Genomic DNA, 22,420 nt, shown 5'->3' with positions numbered 1-22,420 from the left:
TTATTATGGATTGAACATTAAGCAAAATACAACTTTTCTTGGCAAAAATGTTCTCACAGTTAACTCCGTGAATGATTGTATGTTGAGCAAAACCATCTTATTTTTAACATGACTGGCTTGTTTATAAAGCCACGGGGCTGGGAACATGCCAGGACATTCATTTTCTTTTCAGAGCTTTCTTTTGTATTTTCTATCCCTCTTATTTCAATTATTACAGCACTGACTGAAGAAGCAAGACAAATGCTTCCTTGCTTCATTAGCAGTTGAAAGAAAATTGAAGTGTCTCTCCTTCAAAGCACGTTAAACTGAGGAAGAAAACTGAAGGCAAATGATACTTTATTTCCTGAATCTCAAAAGAACAAACATCACAAAGCAAATGTTGTCTTAGCCAGAGGACAAAGAGTGAGAAGTTCATAGGCACAAGATGTGTTTACTAGAGAAGGAACTCGGACTCCTCTGAACCTCAGCCTGCACTTACCAGTGGCTGATGGGATCTGGGAGACACTTAGCTAACCTTGTCCACATGTGAATGAGTGTACAGATTAAAAACAAGATTGCACTTTAAGTTGACCTGGAACCCATCTATCCTGTGGCGGGAAAAAGGTAATTAGACACAAAAATCTCTTCCTACATTCTTGCTTGTTTGGCAAGAGGAGAGGACTCAGTTGCTCCCAGAGCTAACCAGGAGCTGCACTGGTTACACTGGAGGTTCTTAGGGGCAACTACAGAAAGCAGCAGGGGTATGATGGAGCTGGACATTTCCCCCTGGGAATGCCCAGGCCTAGGCTAAAGTAGCATGTGGTTAATGCAATGTTAATTCTGAGATCTTTAAACTCTAATTATCATAGAAAGTTCCTGGCTTCTCTTTTTTTTAATTCAACTAGACCAGGAAAATTTCTTGTATTCTTGTAATACTTTGTATTAGCATCATCACCAATCCCAGGGATAACATATGCTCAGTCATACAGCTCTTTTGTTCATCTGAGAGTTGAAGCAGCATCATGTGGTACTCGAGTTCCCATTGAGTACCTGAAATTGTGGTTGGATGTTTTTGGAGAGACAGTAGGATTAATGATTTCTCTGATCAGTTTTAGGAGCAATTGATGTCAGCAAACCAAAAAACAGCTTTTCCTTCTTAAAAGGTAGATCCTTGAGAATAAATAAGGATCAAACTACTAGTTAACTGTTTTACTCTGAGGCATGGCATAGTTCTATATGAACTGTCAACGTGTAAGTGCTTGCTCTTGATTCTGACACTAAGTTTACCATTAGATATGAAGAGAAAAATGATTTGTTTCTACATCAGCACTACACATCCAGGGTAAATGTTGGATATCATTTTATGGAATGTCATAGTTTTCATGGGAGAAGTGTGCACAAAAATTAGCAAATCCTATATCTCTTTAATTTTCCTTTCTACCTCTACCCATTTTTCTACTTTTAGTAATTTTATACTAAGAAGATGTTATGAAACTGAGCATACGAGAGTTTAGATTCCTAGTAGTTTTGCTTTTTTTGAAAAACATGGGTCTATGGCTCAGAGTCCAGAGCTCAGACCAAGCTCTAAACCACGTTACAAGTCCTGATTTCCCTCTTCTTTCTCAATTCCAGCCTGTATGAGGACTAGTATACCAAAGTCCTCACTGGGTCCGTCCATAAGAGGTCCATAGGATTTTGGTGCTGTATGGCATTGGGCTCTTTGTCTTTCTCCTATCATTGCTGTACCCCTTCTTCTATCCTTTCTGAAGTATGTTCTCATGATGAAGTAGAATAATGATCCCCAAAGTGGAATGGAGCAGGAAGGATATGTTAAAGATGAGCAGATTCAGTGAGATTCAATAGTCGTTAATTCAAATATGAAAGGGCATGGTTTAGCAGTGGACTTGTAGTGTTGGTTGGATGGTTGTATTTGGTGATCTTGAAATGATTCTATAATTCTAAAGTTTAAAGATTTAATTAAAACAGCCATTAATCCAAAGCTCAGTTTAACATTTTCTTATGATAAACCCATGAATATCATAAAAACTATAGCCTACAGGAAAATGTTGATGTGCTACATACCTTGTTTACACATGCTCATTCCAGCTCATGCTGACCCCTGTAGTTTGGGAAATCTACTTATTTGTTCCTTGTTGTAACTGTTGAGTGTTTTATGTCTGCACTTGTATTTTTTATATTATAATAAACAGCATAAAAAAAAAAAAAGAATTAAAATTAGACACAGTTATCTGAATACATAGAAATATAAAAATGTAAATAACTAATTCACTCACTTAATAAAAAAAAAATTACCACAGTTACAGAATTACAATCCCAGTTGAATCCAGTTACTGAAGTAGCAGAGTTGGTGCCAAAAAATGCCAACGTTATTTGCTCATAAGTATTTCTAACGCTTTGTATTCACTGGAGAAAAATATAAAACTGAATTATCTTGAAGATTTTACAGTCTCCCTATAACTTCATAACACACAATAGATGGAATATTTTTTTCAGATGTTCACAATTCATATTTTACTTTTCTATTTCTCTGTGTACTCTTGTACTTAAAATTACTTTGCTGAAGTTTGAAGAGTTAAAATAAATATGGCTGTCAAAAAGAACAGGAACCATTGTTTATAGTATTTGCAAAATTATTCTTTCATGTTCAGCCTGTTTGAAACATTAAAGTTTCCAAGCAAAACATTATTTATTTTTATTTTTTTTCTTGGGTTCAGTATTTCTCTGATCTTTTTTTTTTCCTTGGCCTAGGTATTATGATTTCAGGGTTGTTTTTCCACTGTCTTCTATTACTATTAGTAGGGAATGTGCCATTAATTTTCTCTTTGCAGTATTTGTTGATGTATAACCCAGAAAACAATTTTTGTTTTTCAGTTGGAACTGATTAATCTAATCTAAGATCTACATTAATTGTTCTTACTGAAAGTCAATTTAACTAGTCTTGTGCATTATGAATATAATTACAAAGACATGATCTAATATTATTTTTTTCACAGCTTTTTACATTCTTCTAACTGTTTCTTTTTCTGAACTCCTCTGTCTGTGAGTTTAAATGGTTAATACGGGAAGAAAAAAATACTTATTGCAGTTGTTAAGGAACAGAATTACATTGTTCTATTTCCACTCAAAGGTATTCAGATACATCACCAGTGGCTGTTCTTTGACTCCAAGGTATCTCTATTAGGCTTTCATTTGGATTCATTTTGAACCTGAAGTAGAATTTCTCACAAGATTCCAGGCCCTGGTATAGTAAACCATTTTCCCTCCTAGTATGTCCTAAAGAATCGGTTTATACCGTATATGATAAACCTCTTTGCTACTTGAACAGTGCACATCAGCTGGAGTGCAGGGACATCAGCTGCTTTGAAGAACAACACAAGTGGTTTCTTTAGGAGGAAAATGCGGAGGATGGCTGCATAGCACGAGTGCACTGACCTTCCAGTTGTTTTTACTGCCAAATTTAGAGTAGACCCATTGTGCTTCTGCAGCATGTCAAAGCTGCAAGGGACTGTTTTGCTCAGTTTTTGTGTGGTTTAAAGCTTGACCTCCTCCTGCTCAATTTCTTCTGCTGCAGGTGGCTCACAGGGAGCCAGTCCGCAATGTCCAGCTCTCACCACAGGCAAATGTATTAAAGGAGACAACAGGGCTTTTGTTACAACAGTTAAACAGAAAGATACAGAGCACTGCTCGATAAAATGAAGGGCAAAGGAGGAAGTGAGGAGGATGGGAGAGAGCCAGGTACAATGGAAGAAATTACTTTGCTCTGAAATGAAAAGAGAATGTGAATGCTCTGAAAAGACCAGAACACAATACTCTGCCAATGGAAAGCAGGTTACATCTGACTATTATTTTTCTTTATTGACACCACTAGGCACTGCTTCTTAAAAAAACAAATCAATTCATGTGGAAGATGTGATCAAACAACCATGAAAAGGGAATTATCCTGGGACTGCGTGCATTTTTTTATCAACGTTACTTTGTAGAGTGGAAGGGGAGCAAGAGCTTTACCACAGCTAATTTTTGCATGTATTTATTTCATGTATTCAGCTACTGGCTTGTAGTGTGTTTGCACAGTTTTTCTTCCCTGAAGGATAAACTGTACAGAAATATTTCATGTACAGTTGCTCATTTTTTATTGTTTGTTTATTTAATTACTTACTCTGTTGGTCTTCAGGGGTGGTTGAGCCATAGCAAACAGTGATGCCCTTCACACATCAAATTATACTTTCAAATGTCTTTGATTTTATCCAATGATTTTAGGGTTGCTGCTTTGTGGTATGATTTTGTGGAGGGTAAAATATTTTTAAGCAAATGTTCAGAGTTTTCATGAGGGAGAATATGAAAGCATTATGCAGAAATAAGTGTGCTGGGATGCATATTACCTAATTCATCAGTGGAGGGTGGGGACGTGTATATGCCTTTTGAGAAGTACTTGTCTGTCTTTTGATTATAGTCTGTTGTATACAAGGTTTCATGCATGATCAGGGTCAGGAAAGCAACGCAGAGGCCTGAATGACTTCTGCAGGGAGCAGTTTAGCACTGGCAAAACAGCACAGCACGGCTTTGCACTTTGAAATATAACTGTGCTATTTTTATCATTAAGTGTTTTTGGAGTCCTAGTTAAAACCTGTGAGACACGTAATGCCTCCAGATCTATTGGTAAGTATAACAAGATAATCCAATCACTGGATTTCAGTTATCTCAAAGCTGAAGATACAACTTGATGGAGAGCACAAGTAGTTAAAAAAGAGAACAAGTGGTTTTAAAGGAGAGAGCATTTTGTAAAAAATTGGAGCATTCTCTCTTCTTTTTTTTCCTTTTTTGTAAATTTATGGCATCTAGTGTAGTAAGACATCTGATCTTAACAGGCTACAGAAGAAGTTGGAGGAGGCTGTCAAATGCAGTTCTGTAAGTGAATAAATACATGTGAAAGTGGGATTGGGAAGAAAATAGTGTGTACACAATGGTTGCGTATGCATACATATGCAATGGCACACAACTACACTAATTTCATTATTATTATGGTTGTTTTTCTTGAATAACTACTTCTTCAAGAAGAAAAATAATCCAACTTCTCACCTCTGATGTGTCCAGAATGTGTTCAGGTAGACGGGTGAAACTAGACCTGCAAAAATATTACATTACATCATACCTGTATATAAAACTAATTAACTTCTGTATTACAACTCTTTTTTACCTTGTGGTGTTTTTTGTTGTTTTTTTTTTTGTTTGTTTGTTTCCTTTAAAATGAAATGATTGTTTCATCTTTTTAGTGTGATGATCTATTGTCTTTGGTGTGAATCTGATATCTTGGCTTCTTGGGAGATCTAAGTAAAACAGATGTCTGCTCTGTTCCTTTTCTTTCTTTCCTACCATTTTTCCCTGGCACGAAGGATAAAGAATTGGCAGTAGCAGTGATTTTTCTCCTTACTTAAGTCACAGTAGAGAGCTTACTACTTAGAAATTAGGACAACAGTTTCAAATTAAGACACGAGAGAAAAGCTTTATTGAAGCCAAGACTCCTTCAAAATCAAGCTTTTATTAAGGAGATAAAGATAGAATCCTAGAATCATTTGAGTTGGAAGAGACCCTGAAATATCTTCTAGTTCAACTGCCTTGCAATAAATAAGGACACCTATGTCTAGTTCAGGTTGCTCAGAGCCCCATCCAGCCTGACTTTGAGTGTCCCAGGGATGGGGACGCCACCTCTCTGGACAACCTGTTCCAGTGCTTTACCTTACCAATTTTATTGCAATAACCATTTTTCTTGTATCCAATCTAAATCTCCCCTTTTTCAGTTTGAAACCATTTCCACTTGTCCTATCACAGCAGACCCTGCTGAAGAGTTTGTATCCTTTCTGATAGCTCCCTTTAGACACTAAAAGGCCACTATCATGTCACCTCAGAGCAATTCAAGAATGAAAAGCGATGAAGACAACTATCTTCAGGAGTATCCTTGTTTGTATCCAAATGCCTTGGATGAAATTCTGATCCAAATAAATATTGACCCCAACTTCAGTAGATGAGAAGCAGAGTGCATTTTAAACACTGGAAAAAATATATAACCTTCCACTATGGAAATATCATTGCTTTCACTAGCCAAACAGAACTGTGCTGAATGCTTTTAGTACAGGATTAATATTTTCAAAATTACATGTTTGTTATTCAAACTGACATATATTTCTTCCAGAATCAATTTTGCTGGATGATGTAAACTGTTATTATTTTAGTGTAGGGGTTAGGAAAGGGGCTTCATTAGGGGGTGAAAAAAAAAAAAAAGAAAAAAAAAAAAGACAGTTAAAAACACTCAACTAAAACATTTTTAAAACATTTAGTGGATTTAAAAATGTAAATTACATTAACTGTACTGATGCATAAAAGTATTATTGTTGTGCAACTCTCTGCGTGGCCGGCACCTCAGTAGCACACAGGCTCTCACTGACTCTCCTCTACAGTCGGATAGAGGAAAAAATATGAAAGGTAAAGGTGTTAGAGATCATGGGTGGAGGTAAATAACATTGAATAGTAAAGCAAAATCTGCATGCCCAAGCAAAGCAAAACAAGGAATTCATTCACTGCTTATCATTTCTGCCACTCCCTGAAGAGCAAGGTTCATCACACATAATGGTTCCTTGGAAAGATCAACTCCATCACTCTGAATGTCTCTTCCTTTCCCTTTCTTTTCTTCTCATAGTGTTCAGCATAACACCATATATCATGGGATATCCCTTTGTCCGGTCTGGGTCAGCTGTCCTGTTTGTGTCCCTCCCAGCTCCTTGTGCACACCCTGCTCCTTACTGGCAGGGGAGCATGAGAAGTTGCAAAGTCATTGGCTTTGTGCAAGCACTGCTCTGCAGCAACTATGTCATTGTGGTGTGCTGTCACCAGTATTTTCACAAAAATTCAATACATGGCATCATAAAAACCTCTGTGAAGAAAACTAACTCTATCCCAGTCAAAGCAATGGCAGGCTTTAAGATGTACAATTAGAAAATCAATATTATGTTATTTTATTTAAGCTGAAAAATACATTTTTTCCTGTTTTTACAGGCTTTTGAATTTGGAAGAGTTCATGCTTTTAAAGCTTTTTGAAATCTGCAAAGCCTGTTACTTAAAATGGTAACACTGTTCTGATGTACCTTAGTAGCTCAACTGTGATATTTTGTTCTTCAAAAGTACAAAATAATCAAAAATACATAATTCCAAGTGCAAAATAGTTCATTCACAGCCTGCATGTTTAGCTTATAGTTACTGAAAATCATGTAGTTTTGGAAAAATGCAATTAGACTAATGAGCCAATGAGAGATTATGTGATTGTGTGTTTCATGCCAAGATGCTTGGTTTTGAAAATGGACTACATAAAGTGATCATTACTACAGCTGCTATTTTAACTGTTTTCCCTTAAAATTTTAATCACTTTCTCTTGCTCATTCTTATATTTTGGGGGAAATGCTATACTCTCTTCAGTATCATGGGAAAATGTCAAAATAGTTTTATAGTTCCTGAGCAAAAACCATGTTCTTTGTTGACACCTTAAACATGGAAGTATTTCAGGAACTTTCTGCCAATGACTGCTTCCACCGTAGTTTAATTAACATATTAAATGTGAAAAATTTGAACCTATATAAGTGATTTAGGTTCATCTTTTTACAACAAGAAAGTTAATATACCTTCTATTACCAACAGGTATGTATAGACCAGGTTGGAAAAAAAACAGATTAAATATAAAAATGAGACAAATTTGTTCTACAAAACAGGAACCCAATGAAACGTACCTTCCAGAATTTAAGCTACCATTCAATGCAGATGTAATTAATAGCAATTATCCAAGAAATTGTGGTGAATTTGAAAGATACAAAGTTTTATACAGTATAGACATATATTATAGATATGCCTCAGTTACGAACAAAGAGGATTCTCGGAGCTGTATACTAATTGGGCTGATTTCAGCATTTAAGAAGGCAGAATTACTGAAGCAAATACTTTAACAGTTGATCTGAAAGCACTTGGGAGATAAGAACAGATTTTTCTAGTACTGATAGTGCCTTTATCTGATGTATTTCTGCCAGTCCTGGCTAGGGCAGATGTAAGTGATGACACTTCAATTTTAGTAAAATCTTTTGCACACTTTCATCTGTTGCTCTTGCGAAAAAGATATGGAAATGTGAGTTAAATGAAACAACTGATTGAAACATGATCAACTTGGTGGAAAATTTGGTAGCTGCCTGTGGTTGACTCTTGGAAGGGTAATGTGAGTGAAGTTTGTCCTCTGATGTCAGTCACAATTCAGCAGTAAAAACAACCCACAAGCCGATGTTTTTATGGAATAAAAATGACATGTGCAAAGAAAAGGTGGGTTGTGAATGCAATTTACTGTGCTTTACATTTTACATGCAATTTTACTACTGTTTTACAATCACAGCACTGAGAAAGTAAAAGATTTCCCAACCTCTCATATGCAGACACTATTCAACAATGCAGATACATTTTGTTTCAGCTCAGCTTCACTGTGATTTGAATTTGTTTTACTTCATCTCTGCTTGCTCCTGATGGTATACAAATACAGCAGTTTAATGCAGGTAAAATTATATCCCTTTTGGCGTGGTACAGCAAAGAACATGCAAATCTTCTGTTATATGGTGTCTGGTGGCTGAACTAATCCAGGCAGAGGAATAACATATCATGTAGATGCTCAGCAGTTTCTGTAACTCATAAAGTTATTTCAATTTTTGCATAGCTGCAGCATGAGCCTGGCAGAACAGAGACCTAAATCTTTCATTCTATATATTCCCATCATAGTATTAGCTAGATAGAAAGCAAATGGTGAATTTGTTTCTTCTCAAGGCTCTGAGAAAACTCACAAAACTGCCCACCAACCAGTTGCTACATAAAGTGCTATAATTTCAAAAACTAACATTGGTGCTAGCACTTTCTCCCTGTGTGATCTTGTTCATTTGATGCACTTCATCTTTACCAGAAGGGTTAGAAACTGGCTTAATTCATCCAGGTGCTAATCACTGTGCTGAACAGACTTAGCTATTATATATTAAACTTCTTGCACCTGTCACTACATTTTCTACAACTTGCAACAAATAACTCTGGAACTCTCTAGCTTTTTAATGCTGTATAATCTACTTTTTTGTCAGTTGTAGTGTTGTTCACCTAAACCATGAAAGTATTCAGTATCTGCGATCATTGGGCTGTTTTCTCTAAGGTAAGAGTTTGATGGACCACTGTTTAATTCAAATTTGTCTCCAAGTTATATGATAACAGTTTATTTTATGCCCAATATTTCTAATATAGATGGTTAATTCAATAAAATCTGTACTTGTTCTCATAAATTCAGCTTTTACAGAATGAAGAATTTAACTCACAGTTTACTTAGAGGAATTTTAAATGGGATGGGTTAAGATGTGACTAAATTCTGTAGATTTTAGTAACATCTATAAACATGTAGAAAACATATGTCTCAATTAGAAGAATCTAAAGCTTTTTCTAAGATACACTTGGTTGAAAATTTCTTTTTTATTCAGTCTTTTTTTTTTTTTTTTTTTTTCTCCCTTCCCTCTTTTTTTTCCTTGGGAGTTTAAAGGTAATAATGAGTTCAAATCCCTTTATATCAGCCACCATGTTCCCTTATTTTTTTATGTTGTTCAAATTAATTTGTTTGATCTTGTTGGGGGGGAGGGAAAGGGCTCATTTCAGAAGCTGAAGTATTTTCTGAAGTTTCAGAAAGCTTTAGATGCCTGTGCATGCATTATCACATACCCACAGAGAGAGCCTAGAAGATAGTATGATGATATATGGAGGAAAATATTTTGCTCACTAAGGGAATGATTGAGGAGATTTTGTAAGGTGTACAGTAACTCAGACCACAGTTCTTTCAGTTAAATTCAAAGCTGCCTGAAATAGTGCTTTGTAAATTGTCCTTCCTTTGCAGGAGCTGGGACTATCCCTTAAAGCTTATAGGAAGGTGGAGCTATTCTTCCTGATGGGACTGTTCTCAAGGTAGGGCTGCTCCCAGGGCTGAAGAGGTACAGTACTCTACAATTGGGTGTACACTACCGGGTGTGCAGAGATGTTGCTTTGTATTTACCTGACTGAAGGCCAGCTATACTGTTAATGCATATGACTAGTTAAAAGGCAGTTTTTCAGACATATTTTTCCACACTGGGATATGCCATTGATACATCAGAAGGTATGTAACCATCTAACTCTGAACGTGGAAATCAGAGTGTGTACTTTGACCCGGTGTATGGATAATATAAGAATCTAGAATGTCTAAACATGTGGATGCCATGCCTTACAGTGCTCTTTGTAGCTGCTGAGAATCAACCAGACTTTCTGAAATGACATTCATGTCTCTTGATAACTTCAGATAACCATGTTATCTGAAGATTGTGTCAAAAGCTGTAGTAAAGCTGTAACATGTAGTCTTTTTGCTTTTTCCCTCTCTGCAAGGTCTGTTATTCTGATGACTTACCAAGATTTATTCTTGACAGGCTCATCTTGGCCATCATGTATTAATATGTAGAACTGAAACTCACAAGCCAGTGTACTATAGATCTTGAACTTCAATTAGTCTTTTAACTGACTTAATAGATGGAAAATAGTTACTTTTTCAATGCTTTTTGTTTGTTTGTTTGTTTGTTTTTTAATATATAAAAAGAAACTTTGGAAAAAAAGAAAAAAACCAAAACCAAACAACTCAACAATAATATTCTGGACAATATGCTTGATCACATAAAGAACGAGCACGTGATCCTAGATAGCCAGCATGGCTTCACCAGGGGAAGGTCATGCTTAACTAATCTTGTGGCCTTCTATGATGGAGTGACGGCATTGGTGGACGAAGGGAAGGCAACTGATGTCATTTACCTGGACCTGAGCAAGGCCTTTGACATGGTCCCCCATCACATCCTCATCTCCAAACTGGAGGGAGGTGGATTTGACGGGTGGACAACTAGATGGATAAGCAATTGGTTGAAAGGCCGCAGACAGAGGGTGGTGGTCAATGGCTCTATGTCCAGGTGGAGGCCGGTAACGAGCGGTGTCCCTCAAGGGTCTGTCTTGGGACCGGTGCTCTTTAACATCTTTATTAATGACATCGATGAGGGAATGGAGTGCATCCTCAGCAAGTTTGCTGATGACACCAAGCTGAGTGGTGCAGTCGATACGGTGGAGGGAATGGAGGCCATTCAGAGGGACCTTGACAGGCTGGAAAGCTGGGCTCGGGTGAACCTAATGAGGTTCAATAAGGCAAAGTGCAAGGTTTTGCACTTGGGCCGGAAGAACCCCAGGCACCTGTACAGGCTGGGGGGAGTTGTCCTTGAGAGCAGCTCGGCAGAGAAAGACCTAGGGGTCCTGATAGATGAGAAACTTAACATGAGCCAGCAGTGCGCTCTGGCAGCCCGGAAAGCAAATGGGATCCTGGGCTCCATCAGGAGAGGGGTGGTCAGCAGGGATAGGGAGGTGATTGTCCCTCTCTACTCTGCTCTCGTGAGGCCCCATCTGGAGTACTGTGTTCAGGTGTGGAGCCCTCAGTACAAAAAAGACATGGAGATTTTGGAAAGGGTCCAGAGGAGGGCCACGAAGATGATCAGGGGGCTGGAGCACCTCCCCTATGAGGACAGGCTGAGGGAGTTGGGTTTGTTCAGCCTGGAGAAGAGAAGGTTGCGGGGCGACCTCATTGCAGCCTTTCAATATCTGAAGGGAACTTACTCCCAGGAGGGGAGTAAACTCTTCATAAGGGCTGATAATAGCAGGACACGGGGAAATGGTTTTAAGTTAAAAGAGGGAAGATTTAGGTTGGATGTTAGGGGGAAGTTTTTTACTAGGAGGGTGGTTAGGTCCTGGAACAGGCTGCCCAGGGATGTTGTGGATGCCCCGTCCTTGGAGGTGTTCAAGACCAGGTTGGACGAGGCTCTGGGCAACCTGATCTAGTAAAGGTGTATGTTTGGTGGCCCTGCTAGGCAGGGGGGTTGGAACTACATGATCCTTGAGGTCCCCTCCAACCCAGGTCATTCTGTGATTCTGTGATTCTGTGATTCTGTGATTTCATGCCTATTCAGAAGCAGGATAAGCCATATGAAATCTTGAGAATAGAGTGCTCATTGAGGTGATGTAGCTATGGAACTGGTTGTATACAGAGATGACTGGACCAAACAAGGGCTTGGCTGCTATCAGTTGACAGGTGTATAAAATATCAACAATTTTCTTTATAGGGATTTAAGAGTTATATCACGTTAATATTTTATTTTTAAATATAACTGGTGATGAGAGGAGATAGTGAATACAGAATTGAAACAGTAATTCTATCCCAAGAAATGAAAGGTATGTTCTTCCTGGATTATTTTGAATTAAGTTTTTTTTCTGTTCAAGAAGCACTTAGAATATTGTGTACTACCAGAATGGAGCTGGCATGCTACAAAGAAACCATCTGGATATATTAGTTATGCAAAACTTTGTTGCATTTAACTCCTGGTAGCAGCAGTCTTTCTACAAGAGATTTAGGAAGAAATCCCTCTGTTGCAAACCAAATTTGGAAGACTTACAGAAAATCATTTTCTACAGGTCCAATTCCTAGCCTCATGATCATCTCCCAGATACAGCAACAAATTAGCCATTGACATCTGGACTGGTTATGCTAGAAATTCTTTAGAAATAACAGAAAATTGTAAATTCCAAAACTACCATTATTTTTCACCATAGGAATGTCTTTGCAAATGAATATAAATAGTGTAGAAGAAACTAACAATAAGATTAGAGGCATGCTTTTTGGTTTCTCTCCCAGAAACTATTTTGATTAATATACAAAAAGATCATTTTGTTTTGGGAAAAAAAACAAAAAACAAAAAGCAAAAAACCCCAAAACAACAAATATTTAAGTAAATAAGATAAAGTATGAATTGCACGTCATCTATATTTCATCAGTGGAAGAGTATAATCTGAATTTCTTTTTCTTAGATGCAAATTTATTTGACTGCAGGAAAGCTAACTATTTGAATAAAATATAAATATATCTAATATGCACAGTTTTTACTTTGTTGTTCAAAATACTAAATACTGGGGTTTTTCTTATATCTTCTATTCCCCATTGAAACTTTTTTTTTTTTTTTTTTTTTTTTTTTTTTTTGGCAATACTGGCATTTAAGAGACTTAAATCTCCAGATGTAAGTGACCCAAATCTATTTACTAAAACATCTGCAAAGAGTTTTGAAAATAATTATTAATCTATTTATTTTCTTGAAATATGCAAATTTGTATTCTTTAAATACATTCTACCTATGTTTTCTCATTTAAGAGTGACACTATTTTAATTATGACCCTTAAAGTAGGAAGGATACTGCCCAATATTCTTTGCTGATGCAAAAAAAACAATACACATAGAGGAAGACACCAACCTTGTATGTGTTGAATCGCTTCTTGGAAAACATTTCTTATTTATGAAAGGGACCTTGGGTTGCTTGATTCTCGATTTGAGTACATGATGTTCAAATAAACATGCAGCTGTCTGTCCCCTGCCAAGGAAACCCCACATCCTACAACCATGTGTACTGTAGTATGAATAAAGGTTTGTGAGTAATAAAAAGAAAGGAAACATAATGTTACACCAAGTAAAGAAAATTGCATATTCAGTAGAACATGTGCCACTGAAATAACAGTCAATATGACATTCTAAATTTGCAGCAGTTTATCTTTGAAAATTTACTTAGGAACCTTTGAAAAGGGTTTCTTTTTTAAAACTAATAATGAGTTTGGGGTTGTCATTGTAGACAACATAAAGGTATCATTTTTCAGTTGTAAAACTAAAACTAACATTATTTTCCATTGTAAACAGATGTTCAGATTAGCAAAATGTAGTTGAGCTGCTGAGAGTAGTATTTTAAGGTCACAGAATTATCAAAAGAATAGTTATTTCAGGAATGATTAAGTGACATTAATTAGTAATTCTGCTATAAAACTCTTTGCAATAAGTTAGTAATGCTACAGAGCAATTACCATATCATACTGTATCATTCTTAGAATTCTTTTTCACTACCACTTTCAGTAGATGCAGTACAGTCATTTTTACTGAGCTTGAATATCTGAGCACCTATCTGAAATGCAGATGCAAACATTCATAATCTTAAAATAGTACTTGTAAGCTGCTTAAGGCTCCTAATTTGTTGTACTTTCATTAGCCAGCTGTAAGATATTCTGCTCTGTATTTGAAAGAGATTTTGGATATGTTTGTCATAAAATTTTCAAGAGCTATAAACAGTTAGAAGTATTATCCCTACATTGCAAGGGAGAAACTGTGCATAAAGACTTGACAACAAGAAGGCTGGCAAGCAAATTCGAGAGAGCTAAGCTTTGCATAGAAAAAAGGCTTTGTGTAGCAGTAATTCTTTGTACAGTCCATGTGACATTGTAACATAGATATTAAATGTGGGATGAGCAGGAAAAATAGGTTTTGCAGAGGATTTAGAAGCTTGTTTTCATTTCAGTGAAGAGAAAAATATTCTATTCATCTACAAAAAGAAAGAAAAGAAGTAATAAATTCTCTTCTATCTCTTGATTTATGTTTGCACTTATCAGTTATATTTCTTTCAGCTATAACTATTTCAAGTTTTTTTATCGTATGTAATAAGGAGTAATATTAACTTTTAAGTAAGATACATTTTTCAAATTTAAAATTATGAACTATTTCATGTTGTTGATATTAAAATATCCCCACACATATCATGATGCACTCCTTGGTCATGGACACTTATTCTTGGCCAGAGAGAAATTCAATTAAAATTAGGACTAACAAGGGAAAGTTATGGGCACTTAATAAAAATCTCATCACAGGAGGTCACTCTTTCCCATTTGGCCCTATTCCTTCCAGATATCATCATGCTTCAGGGGAAAAAAAAAAAAAAAAAAAAAAAGTAATAAAGTTTTATTTGTAGAGAGTTTTTGATTTTTATTATTAGATAACTTGTAGAATTAGTTGCTTAGGTATCTTGGTTTTTTTTTGATACATTTTTTATAGTTCAAAGGTAAATAAAAATGAAAAGAATAGTGTCTTAGAGCTGAATTAAATATATATAGCATCTCTTCTCTGAGAGAAAAATTACAGTAGAAAGGGATATTAAGTAAGGAAAGGGAAGAAATAAAAAATGGCATAGTCTTTTGTTGGGGAAGAAATGGAAATATGAATTTAATATGCCATGAAGTCTGCTCCTTAATTTCATTAAACTGTTGGAGTCACAAAGAAAACCCACACCCACACCCACCCACAGCTTTCCTTTTCTTTTTCAGCTGCAGCACTCCACTGCATCCAGATTATGACCTTGCTGAAATGTTTTTTTTTTTCTTTTTTTTTCTTTTTTTTTTTCCCTCCAGAAAGAACTCTAGTATTTTGGCTCTTGATTTAAACAGACTTTTATCCAAGTCATTGTGATTCTAGTATTTTTTCTTTCTTCTACCTGATGCATGTTTGTCCTAGAAAATGTCTGTTGAGATTTTGAATCTTGAAACTCTTACTGCAAGTCATCCCACTCTTGTTTCCCTCCTTTGCCAGTCACATAGTAAGTCATAAATAACATTTTTAATTCTGAAAACTCTGAGTGATTTCAGTGCTTAGGAGAATAAAATTCCCTGGCTACAGCCAGGCCTCTGTAGGCAGAGAGCAAGGGTGATTTTCACTTCAGTTGTGTCCCTTCTAGGAAGAGGCAGAGCTACTCAGAAGTGTTTAGCTCTGAAAATTGGAGACTTCTTCCCAGTAAAAATAAAGTTGTGATCATGATAATTGCAATCTGTATCTTTCAGGCTGACTCACTAAAGACATTTCCTCATCCTTCTGCTTATAGTCAGTCCACTTAATAATAAATCACTAATTTCCAACTCTCAGTAGAAACTGTTCCTTCTTGTGTAAGTTTTCATATCCTTTACCTCCTGTCTGGGTCACAGGATGCATTTGGAAATGCATCACAACCACCCATTAAACTTTAACCTTGCCCACCCTATTCCACTAGTATTTTCTTACAAGCTTTCTTTTTCTTTCTTTCTTTTTTTTTCCCCATGTGAATAATTCCAGGATTGTGAAACAGTGTCGATGAACTAAACAGTAATGAGTCATGTTATCCTTCCAGTCTTCTCTTGAAAAATACAGATTTATTGCAGTGTTTCAGTAAACTGCCATGCAGCATTATGAATGGATAGCAGACATCACTGACACAGCATGTTATACTTTTAAAACACTGAAAATATTAATAATACACTTTGAATCCTAGAGATTATACACATAATATATTTTTACATCCTCAGGTCAGTCATTATTGTTTTACGTTTCCTCTATTATGCGTATTTTCCATATTCTTCCAGTATATTATGATTGCTTAGACTGAATCCTTGGGATTTTTCCCTGTGTGTTTATATCATTTTGAGTACTAAAGCTGAGATTACTGACAACTACTCAAAACTTTACAATATTACAATGTCTCAGTGAAAAAGAGAAGCAGGAGATCTGTTGCTGATATGTTCATATAATTAATGTACTGGAATAGCCATGCAGATGATGAATGCACAGTGGGTAGAGAGATTTGATTTATCTGTGTAACTAGGTTTTGAAAATAAAGTTTTGACCAAGCCTTTTTAATTTTTCATGATGTTAGGACATTCAGGTGCATTTGGACGGCCTCCACCTTAAAAACTGGGATAAGCTTATTTTAGGATGGAAAACATCATTTATTTATTTGTTTCAAGCTCTTGCTGGTTTTCTAGCTAATTAGGCTTCGATCTTCAAAACCATACATTTTTATCATCATCATATATTTTTATCAGGACTTCACAGAAATTTTGGATCATGCTGTTTCATACTTTCATGTATCTTCCTCACAAGAGGATATTCCTTCATTGCAACACAGTAAAATGACTCTCATTAACCTGTTTTATGTAATTCAGAAGCTGCATCAGTTTCAAATTTCCAAACATTGAAGCTTGGATATATAGAGTTGGGTTTCTGAATTGGTAGCTGAAATTTCCAAATCAAAACATCTTTGTTTATACTGAGTTCAGAATCTTTAGTTATCAAGGTAATAAAATTATTGTTTTTCCCTTATAGCAAGTAGGTAGTTTGTACATTCTGATAAAATCAGAACAGCAACTATTTTGAATCATTTGTGAGGCATCTTGAATATTCTTCTTTTTTTTTAAATGAAAAATACTCTCAAGAACTTCAAAGGCAAAATTGAGAAGTTTCTGTTGAAATTTGTATATTAGTAAACAGCAGTAGGCATGGGAGGGTTGTGTATATATTTATGCATTGCATTAGATACGTATGCACAGCATTTCTCTTATTCACAGCCATCTGAATTGTGCTAAGAGCATGAATAACAGGATAGTATAATAGCATATAATAGGATGATTTTTTTGTTTTGTACATCCTATCTCATTTATTATATTTAATCACTCCAACTCCTCAATCCAACTTCGGCAAGTTCTTATCACAGGGGATGTTATCTGGACTGTTCCTTCTATCGACACTGTTCTGGTTCTTTTAATTTACACATTTTCACTAGGTAAAATGTAGCCTTAACATAAAATTTAGGACCAACTGGGAATTGAAAGAAAAAGACTTTACTGGAAATTCTAATAGTACAGAACATTAACAGTGAACCATGAATATATTTTGATTCTGCTGCAGCAATAACTTTACAGCAAAACAGTGCTTAAAAGTAAGCATTTCAAGGTAAACGTTATTTTCATATTAGCATCTGGAGTAAAAGCATCTTTCATCCCTATTTGTTCCCCTGTGGGACCACTCTTCCTATTGGAACTTCCTGATTATTACTAATTTAATCCAAAAGGGCACATATATGGTTTAACTATATTCCAGGCTCAAATCCATAGATGCTACCATAGCATTAGAAGGTCTGCTCTGAAAAGATGGCAATGAAAGGCAGGAATTTCAAGGAAGTTTTTTTCTTACCTAAAACTAGGATATCAGTAAAATTAGAAGGGGAGTGGGATTATTATTTTTCAAATGATCAAAGCAGGAGGTTAAAAAATGGATGCCATGGATTTTAGAGTTTGTGGTTCTAGATTATACTAAATATAGCATTTTCATAATTATGCTTTTCATATCCAACATAACAAGGCTTATATAATAATTATAATTCCCCCTCCCCCCCACTGAACAGATAGAACAGTAAAAATAAAAGAAATCCACAGGGAAACAATTTAGTAACTATCAGCAGTTCCTTGATCAAGAATATCTGCTTCTCATTATGCAGAGATAAATTAAGAAATCAAGCAGAGTACCAAGGAACAATTTGGAGGCAACATGAATCAAAAGAAATCTTAAGTTTCCTCTGAATTTTATCCAGCTGTGCTCAGCTTCAAGGCTGAGAGAAAGAACAAAATAATGATAGTGTACTCAGTGAACTCACAACATTTTCTGATCTTATTTTCTAAAGAGATGACAGAAATACTCATAGACTGACTAGCAAGATTTTGTCTGTGGAGTCTGGAGGTGCCTGTTGCATTTAATCTTAAAATATGAATTCAGAGGTGTGAGGTTTGTCATTATTGATAGGAAATAATGAATTCGAACAAATACAGGATACAATTAAGATACAATTAACTGTTTTCTCTACATGGTGAAAAATACACAGCAGAGTTCATTTTTAGGGACAGAGCTCAACAAACTCTAACGCCTGAACCATTGAAGGGTACTCACAAATCTTCAACGTCCTCCCCTTCCTCCTACCACAGCACCATCCTCCTTGTCTTGTCAGGATTGAAGCTTTGCAGTTTCGTATAACCATATACTCAGGTTTCCAGAGGAAAAAGATGAAAAAAAAGTAAAATTTCTGTTATCTTTCACAAAGCTATTATTGCATTGTAAGCAGAACCTTACTGAAATAAATACCTTCCTAAAAAATTTCATACATTTTACTGTACTTTAGCTCCTTTCAGATGCTTTTTCTTCTGCCTCTAAGCTGTTTTTCTCATCACTTCTATATCAAGTTCTCTCCTTCCCCTTATACATAGGTGACTACAAAAGTAATGCCTCCTATATATTTCCATGGAAACAAGAACAGCTACAAAAGAGCACAGTAACATCTTTTGATAAAGCAAATTCTCAGCTGCAAAATGCTATTTTTTCAACATAGTCACCATCATTAGCTATGCATTTTCACTAGAGATGAATAAGAGCCCTCATGCCTTGCTAGTAAAAATCTGGAACATTACTTGTCTTTCACATTGCTGTCACCACTGCTGAAACACACTGTCTCACTGTGCTCACATCCACTGTTTGGTTTACATAACGCTCAACAAGCATCAATGAGTGTCAATGAATGCCATTTTTTTCTGCATGGAGGAATTCAATGACACGCTTTTGATTAAGATGCACTTCCATGTCAGATGTCACTTGGTCAGACTGCTCTTGTGCTGCATCTGTTGTGCAACAAAATGTAATGGAAGGTTCAACTTCTACTGCCATAACTGCCATAACACCAACAGCTGCCTTTGACACTCTGGGCCAAAATAATAAAATAGGAGGTATTACTTTTAGTTCTCCTAGTTTAAACTCCTTTACACTTTTCTCCTGAAAAGAGGCAAGCAACCAATAAAGAGGAAGCAAAGAAAAGTCCTCTGTGTGTATCCTTTACACTGTTCGTGCATGTTACTCAATTGCCTGCATAATCTATTTCTGTCATTGGTTTTTGAGAGTCATATTGTCTTTTAAACAGTACTTATTACAGTAAAGTCTTTTATTTTGCTAGTTACTGCTAGAACAAACAGAATGCATTGTATTAACTGCAGCTTAGTGCTCCTCTGCTGGAGAAAAAATACATTGACTTTTTATAGAAATCAGAAGCAAAATTGTTGGATAATTTCCGATATCTACAGGAAAATAAAATATCTGCCTGACTTATATGCTATCATTTTCACAGTTCTTCAAGCTTTACTATGATTAGTTCTATAAGGACACTTTTCTAATATTATCCCTGTCTTTATATCTTAGTATCCCTATAATCTTATTTGTTTTTCTGAGCTTGTTTCAAATCATGACTTGGGATGCTGGGAATTTTAAACATGGGAACATTTACTGAGTGAGGGGAGGCAAGGCTATTTTCTCCTTTGGTTTTTGTGCACCAGCCTATTAGCTGCTGACAGTCTTTATTGAATCAGCCTGTGGCTTAAATCCAGAAGTGAATTACAATGTAAGATCACAGTTACGAGCTCAGAGAAAAAACAATGTTAGTGCATTGACAGCTGTGATCAAATCTGTCTGTAGTTCTCTCAGAGGTAGAAATCCCTAGGTGGCAATCAAAGATTTCATGGATAGGAATTTACAGGCTGAAAACATAATGGTCTCCAGCCAATGTGGAAAAAAAAAAAAAAAACAACCAGAACTACTTTAAGCAGAATGCTCTCTTGATTGAGAAAATGATACATTAAGGCTTTTGCGGGCTAATTTAAAACATCTTCCTCAGAAAATCTAGTCCTTTCCTCCTCAATCCAAAAAATATTTTATATGTAAAATCTATTCAAGCATAATGTATTTTTTCATGCAAGATACTAGAATGCGGCTAGATATCTGTGTGGCCATGGACTCTTTTCTTCAATTTCACAGTTTTGCAATTGGTTTGGAGATTAAGCACTTCAGAGTGTACATTTTTAATATTCAGTACAAATGTGGTACAAGATCAGTGTTGGTTTTGAGAAGGGTAACTGTAGGCCGAATAAAAAAATGGCTGAATCATCTTTCTGATAAAAAGAAACTAATTCTTTTTGCTGTGTACAAGAAATTAAGACTCATACTGCCCCAAATATGTAGCAATGTCTGCCTAACCATTGCAGTTTAGAATGACACAGTCTGACAGCTGTAATTATATCTATGCAGAAGAACAACTTCCTGATATGCTGCAGAGCAATGCTAAGATTAAGATTCCCGTTTTATCTAAGTGAAAATTTTGTTGCGTTATGATGATGGAACCTGGCTGAAGTATAAAGCGATCACTGCATAGTGCTCTGTTGATTATTCTAGCATGGAGCACTTATTCCTCAGAAGGAACACATGCAGTTCTTTCTGGGATCTCTTTAGAGATATGATGACAATGCTTTGTGGGTCAAAACACTGAAACCCATCAGTGAGAGTGTTCTTGGAAAGTTGTAAAATAGTGACATGCTGGCAAGTATCTTCGACCTGCTCAGGCTGGGTTGGAGCAGATCCAGCTGATGAATGAAACTGATGGATGGTGTTCTTTCCATTCATGTTTCCCTCAGTGGAAAGTGCTGGCAATGGTACGTGATCAGACTCAATGTGGGTGAAGCTCATGGGGTTAGGAAGGGAGGAGGGCATCAGTGAGTTGCTTCATGGCCATTCCATGCCATTAAAATCCTGCCTGATAGGTCTATTACCCCTCTTAGGTATGATCTGTTTGGGAATTGGAAGTCACAAAGCAAGACACTGAGCTTTCATTCATTGCTCCCTAAATCTTTCTGTTGTTCTGACTGAAGTTTTAGAAATTATGTGATATTTGATGTTACTATGCCTTTGGTTTTGTTTTTTTTTTAATATGTATATTTTAAATGATTTGAAAGTTTTTGGAAATTACTATTCCAGTTGGCCAATTGAGACAATGACAGAGAAGATCAGGAGAAGGCCCTGGACAGCCAGTCTAGTGCCTGATTTAGTGGTTGGCAACCCTGAATGCAACATGGATCTAGATCATCTCTGAGGTCCCTTCTAACCCAAGCCATTCTAGGATTCTATGTTTCTCTAAGATGGGCTTTCTTCCCTCCCTCGCCATGTTGTTTTGTCCTTGTATTGCTCAATGGTTCAATAATTCAGGGATTTGCCTCCTTTGTGACCACTTAGATCTGCTAAAAGATTCTCAAGAGGATATTTACCATCATGAATGCTTTTCTGGATAAAAAAAAAAAATCCTGTTATAGGTGTTAAATAAGTTAAAAATGAATCTGGAAAAAGTTATACTGAAAATTAATATTAGAGAGCCATAATTCTCAGTTCTTAAACAACTTGGTGGATAAACAAATATAGAAATATATCAATAATTTAAATCAAGTTATATTACTGTTAGCTGTTTGAAACTTACAAAGTTTACTGCAATTAAAAAAAAAAAACACAAATACAATCCCTACAACTTCATCTTGATCCTTACAAAATGCGAGGATCAGAGGTGAACGCTGGAGAACAAAGAGCACCACCACATGGTCCATCAAAGTGTACCGAATGAGCAATGCTTTTATCACAGAAAGAGGGACATTAAGTATTCAGACAGTCTGGAACTGTTAACATATCCTCCGGGTTCTGCTGTCCTGTCAGTATGTACATGTTATTCCTGATAATGGAAAACAAGAAAATGTAGGGAGATGAAACTAGATGTTAGAAAAACTGTACTGTTTTAAGTGCACTGAA

The 22,420-nt window shown here is 36.1% G+C and overlaps 1 long non-coding RNA gene across 2 annotated transcripts in view; it reads right to left on the bottom strand.

Moving 5' to 3' along the window:
• The window catches only part of LOC116242229 (uncharacterized), a 42,963-nt gene that overhangs the window by 5,414 nt on the left and 15,129 nt on the right, over positions 1 to 22,420 (bottom strand). Inside the window, exons 3-5 of one of the 2 annotated variants that reach the window (XR_004169693.2) lie at positions 18,707 to 18,797; positions 5,077 to 5,122; positions 2,062 to 2,161 (exon numbers count right to left, since the gene is read on the bottom strand). This is a non-coding gene — a long non-coding RNA (uncharacterized LOC116242229). The remainder of the gene's footprint in view (positions 1 to 2,061; positions 2,162 to 5,076; positions 5,123 to 18,706; positions 18,798 to 22,420) is intronic. The other variant, XR_016465589.1, reaches the window with a different exon arrangement.

Source organism: Phasianus colchicus, chromosome 3 (assembly GCF_987193195.1).
Source record: "Phasianus colchicus chromosome 3, bPhaCol1.hap1.1, whole genome shotgun sequence".
In the NCBI taxonomy this organism is placed as follows: Eukaryota; Metazoa; Chordata; class Aves; order Galliformes; family Phasianidae; genus Phasianus; species Phasianus colchicus.
Note: the sequence above shows the minus strand (reverse complement) of the source record. Positions and strands in the feature narration are given on the sequence as shown.